The following is an 8,014-nucleotide window of genomic DNA, read 5'->3' on the forward strand; positions in this document are numbered from 1 at the left end:
AGGTTTAATCATCTAATGTGGGTCCTTCCTCCTTGGCCGTCGGATCAAACAAACTAACCATTCCTTCCTCGTTGGCCGTCGGATCAAACAAACTAACCATTTCGTCCACACTTTCCCACTTTTGTAAGGGTAGAAGGTTCTAAGCTCGCTTTTTTCTCGCTCCAAGGAATTGGATTTCACCAATGATGGGATCAGTGGACTACCATAGTTGACTTTTTTCGTGATGTTGTAGAAAGCGATTTTGGAAGTAGGCCTCGCTTTTTAGAGCTGCTCCCAGCTCACACTATGGTGGAAGTGTCGTGAAGATTTAGGAGCGTGAGGAGTATCGTGTGAACCAGAAGTGCGCAGAAAGGAAAGAACCTACTTTTTCTCTCGAGTGTAAGACTATTACTACATGTATGTCATGTCATTTCGAACTTATTCTACTTTTAAAATTTTGAAATCTCTGAAAAAATATTTCAAATGTTTTGCATTGAAATTTAATGAACTTGAATAAATGTAACAGATGTTTGAGGGATACGCTATTGGAGAAGACTGATTCACCCGGGTGGAACCAGGTCTTTGCTCCCGTTCGAATTTGATGTACACTTAAATCATTATGTAAGTATAATGTGATATTTGACTTTTAAGTCTTTATGAGCATTCTAAAAGTTCCTTTAAATTCGTACAAGTATCAAACATAAGTCATCCCAATTGCTTGAGTTCCACTTTTCATCTCTTGATGCCTTCTTGAGAATCTTGTACTCATATTCATAGAAGTGAAACTAATGACTCAAAGAACCACATCTAATTTGCAGTAGGAGAATGATTTAGTTTCTAAAACTCAACGATGTTAAGCTCAACTAACCTCAAAAAAGATCTTGACTCGATTTTCATCCGAAATATTCATCTTAATCTCATGAATTTATAGGAACAAATCTTATTATATTTGGTTGAGGGTTGAAGAGAACAAATAAAAAGTGAGGTACATTCACAATTTTTGAATTAACCCAAAAATTAGAGAAAAAAAGAAAAAAGAAAGAAAGGGAAATTGTACGAGTAGCTTAAGTTGAGAAGTGGGGAGTTGGAACCTCCCTCGCTCTAAAAGGGAGATTCCTTCCTTCATTTTATCATCCCACTTGAACGATTCAAAGTCGATCGAAGAATACACTTTCTGACGGCTCTAGACTGACATTTCAATTGATCCAGCTTGGGTCTGATATGTTCGAACTCTTTTCTACTATTTTCAACTCTTCAGAAGCACATTATCACTACCTCTTATCTAGTTTAAATTATTAGAAGTAAGTTTAAATTATTTTATGCAAAATTAGGTGAGTCAATTCCAATAGTAGAATTCTAATTTATGATTGTTGGACTTTTTAGACATAATTAAATTTCAGAAAGTAGCGTTAAGCTAACATCAAAAAGTCGTAGTAACTTCAACCTAGGCCTACAAAGTAAGTGACCCTACTATCGGCTCAGTCGAAAGACTTGTCTTATGTATGATGACACGTGCCCAGTGGCCCTTGCACGTGTCATGTATGTTGATGTGATGTATATGTTATAATGATCTGGTTTGCTTATGTTATGATATGTTATGATGATACATTATGTTATGATGTTATGATACGTTATGATGATGAGGCATTATGACATGATTACCTGAGATGTATGATGATGATAAGACATAATATGATGATACCTCTTATTACGATGATATGCTTGTATGACATGTCATGTTGCATTATGATAATGAAGGGTATTCTGATATACAACTCTTAAGTGATGTTATGAATGATGAATGTATGAAAGCTTGTCCATGCATGTTACCTAGGGTAACATGTGAAGGATGTGTGGAGTTGTGTTGTATTAATGATGTAACGCCCCTAATTTTCTTAACCTAATTAGTGACATCACTCATGCATGCATAACTCATTACGCGGAATTTCATCATAAATAACCTTGGAAAACACAACCAAGTCTTTCATAAAAGGTCTAAAAATCCAAACAAACATATCTCCGGAAATAAAACGTTGAGTAAATGAATTCAGAAAACTCTAAATAAAACAAGGTTCAATGCTTTAACTTAAAAACAGTCAAATAAACGTAAGCTACTAATAATGTCCCTCTTCAACTTCCATGGTATCCTCAACTTCACCCAGTTGTACATTGGTGTCTTGCCTTTACGTGAAAAATATAGGTAGCATGTGGCTTGAGTATTTTATGAAATACTCAGTAAATCACCCCACTGTTGGGGTTAGAAATGCAAACACATGCAACACATGAGTGGGACCTATCTTTTAGTAAACTTTACATGGCCTTGGGTGCTTTTCTATTCTTGGTATGGTTGGATGTGTGGTACTCCTTCACACATGGCCCATGTATGAGCACATATGTTGGGTTTTATGTCCTAAAACTCATAGTTGGTAAACAAAAACATATTCTATTTTCAATAAAGTTATTATTGATGTTTATTCGATAAAGATTGTTATTGAATAAAGTGAATTTTATGATCATTAATCTAAATTCAATAAACTAAGAATATTCTGGCTATAGTATGATTACTTGAACTATATGTAGAGAGATAGGAGTGGATCAAGTTCAAGTATATAGTCAAAATGATCTATAGTACAGGGATAAGGCTGAGTACCTTATCCTGGGGACACTATGGATGCGGCCCACTTTTGCATATGATACAAACAATGTGATTAATAAATTGTACATGTGGAGACATGTGAGTGGGGGCGTCCTATGTAATGAGTATTGCATAAGATCGGACCATGAAGAAAATCACTTTCACTTTATAATGTCGTTTACTGTTGAGACTGATTTTTTCACTCCATGACTTAGGTAACTCGACCTTAATCCTGAGCTAACTATGAACACCTATTTATTCGGAATTATCCTTAGATTTGCATGGGTAAGAATGGCCCCGAGTTCGCCGACTCAATTAGCCTCCCATTTCAAGGGTAAGACTGGGTGAATAGCTGGGGACATAGGGTATAAGATGGAATTCACTCCTACCTGCTTTTAGGGATAGTAGAGAGGTTGTTCCCTTAAGTACTAACTCCAGGTCTTGAACAAGGAGCCCCACCCTCATATTGACCCGAGAGGGATTCGGTTTTGTGGTTGGACCACAAACCAATTGTTCATTAGAGGATCAGTGGAACTTAAAGAACAAGAAGTAACTTTAGGGGTAAAACGGTAAATTGACCTAGCTCTAGTTACGAACAACCTTTGAAGGATCGACTTACGAATCATGGTTATATCAAATGGACAGAAATATATCTACAGTGAGGAGAGTGCAACTACTAGGCTATAGTGGAGTGTTCTAATAGTTAACGAATGTTGGTTAACAAGGTTAATGAGTTTAGTCGGTTAATCTCGAATCGTTGGAGCCCATGATCTGTAGGTCCATTAGGTCCCCCTGCTAGCTCATATCGACTAAACCTTAAAACAGTGTGACGAGTGAGTTCGAAGTGTTCGAATTCAAATTAGAGAATATATGCTAAATATATATGATGTATTTAACCGCGTTTTATTTTAATTATGAGTTAAACAAAACGAGAGAATTTGAGATATTTAAATAAAATTTAAATATTTTAATTACGAATAGAAATTCATAATCCATATGGGGCGGANTGACTAAACTTGGGAGGGATTTTGTATATATGAAGAGAGTGTTTGTGAGAGGTTTTTCTCAAGATTTTCCACCAAGAAGAAGACCTTCCATATACCATGATCACTCTATTTAAAAAGTCATATTGGNGAATTGATTGGGATTGACCTTTGATTTAATATTAAATATTAACTAAATTGTTTAATTAATCATCTAATATTATTTTGATATNTGAAGAGAGTGTTTGTGAGAGGTTTTTCTCAAGATTTTCCACCAAGAAGAAGACCTTCCATATACCATGATCACTCTATTTAAAAAGTCATATTGGCATGTTCATGCAAATTTGAGATCACCAAATTTTGATACTTAAAATTCCACTCAAATGTTTGGGAATATGTTGCNAAATTAATTGTTGAATTAAAATAAAGAAAGTCAAAAAGTTGAATTCACTCGATGGAAAATCCATGTTTGAGTTAGTGGAATATTGAGTGTCAATATATGATTTAATCAAACTTGCATGTTTGCCACATAATCCCACAAATTTGAGTGGAATTTTGAGTGTCAAAATNACCTCAAAATTCCACTAACATGGATTTTTCCATTAAGTGAATGCNCATGCAAATATGACTCTATAAATAGAGTGATTAAGGTACATGTAACTTCTTCGGGAAAATTTTTGAGAAAATCTCTCAAAACTCTCTTTTTACATATACTAAATTCCTATCAAGTTTAGTCCGTCACCGGATTCCACAATCCCGTTCTAAGGCCAGAGAAAAGTAGGCAAGACACTAGTGGTGGTTCGAAACCAGTTCGTAAAGAAAAAAGAATTTGAACTACAAAATGTTAGTATTCAAACGCATTGAGTTTTAACGCTTTTGAACATGCTAGCTAATTTACTATAATTTATGTACTTAGAGGCCTAAGATCCAAATTGCTTCTGCACGTGTTATAGTAATACCATCAATCATTACATATCCCAACATCATAACATATCATATCATCATAATGTAACCTATCATCATAACATAACATAACATGTCATCATAACAAATACATGACACATGTATAGGCCACTAGGCATGTGTCATCATACATAAGATAATTCTTCCGATCTAGTTAAATAGTATGATCACTTACTTGGTTTGCCTAGGCCGAAGCTACTACGATCCCTTGATGTTAGCTTAACGCTGCTCTCTGAAATTTAATTCTACGTAATAGGTCTCACAATCATAAATTATAATAATTCTATTATGAGAATTAACTCACCTAATTTTTCTTTTTCTCTATTATTACATAAGTAAATGAATGATTAACTTGCGCTACATTGCTATCAAGAACATATAAACAAACAACACTATCATTGTTTTCTTCTTTGGGTTATAAAGGTTGTTTTTTTGTTTTTTTTTTTTTCATCATTGGCAGAACATATAGAACATTTTGCTTCAAAATTGAAAAAGAAATTTGTTCCTTCTTGAAACAAGCTATCTTTTATTCTTTGGATCACGTGGCTTCCTACACTTTACTCCACACCACTTTCAACTTTTATTTTCCATTGTCTATTGAACTCTACTTCTACTTCTTGATGGTGTTAATATAACACATGCGGAAGCAACTTGAATCTTAGGCACTTTTAGAGCATCAATTATAGTAAATAACTAGCATGTTCATAAGTATTAAAACTTAATGAGTTTGAATACTAATCTTTTGTAGTTCAAACTTCTTTTTTCTCACGAATCGGTTTCGAACCACCACTAGTGTCTTCTCCACTATCTTCCGACCTTAGAACGGGATTGTGGAATCCGGTGAGTGACTAAACTTGGGAGGGATTTTGTATATATGAAGAGAGTGTTTGTGAGAGGTTTTTCTCAAGATTTTCCACCAAGAAGAAGACCTTCCATATACCATGATCACTCTATTTAAAAAGTCATATTGGCATGTTCATGCAAATTTGAGATCACCAAATTTTGATACTTAAAATTCCACTCAAATGTTTGGGAATATGTTGCAAGCATGCATGTTTGAGTTAATCAAATTTTGACACTCAAAATTCCACTCAAACTTGTGGGGTTTATTTGGCAAACATGCAAGTTTGGTTAAACCAAATTTTGACACCTCAAAATTCCACTAACATGATTTTTTCATTAGATGAAAGTCAACATTTTGACTTTCTTCATTTTAATTCAACAATTAATTTGAATAATGAATTTCAAATTAAAGTAACATTAAATAATTAATTAAACTATTTAATTAATATTTAATATTAATTCAAATGCCAATCCCAGTCAATTCCGACACATAATTGATTAAGATATTTAAATCTTATTTAAATATCTCAGATTCTCTCTTTTCGTTTAATTCGTAAATAAAATAAAATTGCGGTTAAATATATCGTATATATGTAACGCATATTCCCTAATTTGAATTCGAACACTTCGAACTCACTCGTCACACTGTTCTATGGTTTAGTCCGATATGAGCTAGCAGAGGGACCTAATGGACCTATAGATCATGGGCTCCAACGATTCAAGATTAACCGATTAAACTCATTAACCTGGTTAACCAACATTCGTTAACTACTAGGACACTCCACTATAGCCTAGTAGTTGCACTCCCCTCACTATAGATATATTTCTGTCCATCTGATATAACCATGATTAGTAAGTCGATCCTTCACAGGTTGTTCGTAACTAGAGCTGGGTCAATTTACCGTTTTACCCCTGAAGTTACTTCTTGTTCCTTATGTCTCACTGATCCTCTAATAAACAATTGGTTTGTGGTCCAACCAGTAAACCGAATCCCTCTCAGGCCAATGAGAGGGTGGGGCCCCTTGTTCAAGACCTGGAGTCAGTGCTTAAGGGAACTACCTTTCTTCTATCCCTAAAAGTGGGTAGGAGTGAATTCCGTCTTGCACCCCACGTCCCCAGCCATTCACCCAGTCTTACCCCTGAAATGGGAGGCCTGTTGAGTCGGCGAACTAGAGCCACTCTCACCCATGCAAATCTAAGGATAATTCCGAATAAACAGGAGTTCATGGTTAGCTCAGGATTAAAACCGAGTTACCTAGGTTATCGAATGAAAAGAAAATCAGTCTCAACAGTAAACGACTTTATAAAGTGAGAGTGGTTTTCTTCATGGTCCGATCTTATGCAATACTCATTGCATAGGACGCCCCCACTCACATGTCTCCACATGCACAATTTAGTGATCGCATTGTTTATATCATATACAAAAGTGGGCCGCATCCATAGTGTCCCCAGAATAAGGTACTCAGCCTTATCCTTATACTATAGATCATTTTGACTATATACTTGAACTTGATCCACTCTTATGTCTCTACATATAGTTCAAGTAGTCATACTATAGCCAGAGTGTTCTTAGTTTATTGGATTTAGATTAATGATCGTAAAGTTCACTTTATTCAATAACAATCTTTACTGAATAAACAACAATAATAACTTTATTGAAAATAGAATATGTTTTTGTTTACAAACTATGAGTTTTAGGACATAAAACCCAACACTTCTGACATATATTTTCGTTAGATCTCATTTTATAATTAATCTTTACATTATTATTTTTATTATTATATTTTAAATGTACATTTACGCATATTTTAAAATCATAGTTTATCGTGGGTTGAATAATGATTCTGTAAAATATAAATGTTAAGAAATATTTCGTAAGTGACTTCACTACTGCTATTAGGAAATGTAATCACGTATAATTATGTTTGAGACCTATCATAAAACATCATTTCATATCTATGGTCTCAACTTCCGGTTTAGGTAGAATTGGATGTGTAGTACTACTCTACACACGGCCCACATACTTGCATATGGACCCCAGGCGAGCTCGTATACGTACCCTCTGAACTTGGCCTTTGACTAGCGTACACCCATGCTATTGGAATACCACGGAAGGAATGGAGCATGCATAGTATTGTGGTATATACAATACCGTATCATAACTTCATGACAAACATAAATACTGTATTGTACATGTCTATACTAATCATAACGCGAAAGTATCCTAATACACGTAAACATAAAATATACTTGAAGTTCTCATAGTTTAAAATCTTGACATGTATCCGTGATGCAATACATACATAACATAATCATTACATAACATAATCATTTCATGTCATTACATAAGGTATTGTATAATATGGTACAATACTTTCATAACATGTCACATTCATAAGTAACATATCATGTCAACATGATATTACATAACATGACATATCTCATCATAACATAATAAACATAACAATCATAAGGTATGACACATTACAAGGGTCAGAGGGCACATGTCATTCATACTACAAATGATTCATGTTGCCCAAACGGTAGAAAAACCACCTACCTGAGTAGATTAAATTGAACTCGATAAATTATACTTGGAGCTAGTCCAATT

Source organism: Cucurbita pepo, chromosome LG02 (assembly GCF_002806865.2).
Source record: "Cucurbita pepo subsp. pepo cultivar mu-cu-16 chromosome LG02, ASM280686v2, whole genome shotgun sequence".
In the NCBI taxonomy this organism is placed as follows: Eukaryota; Viridiplantae; Streptophyta; class Magnoliopsida; order Cucurbitales; family Cucurbitaceae; genus Cucurbita; species Cucurbita pepo.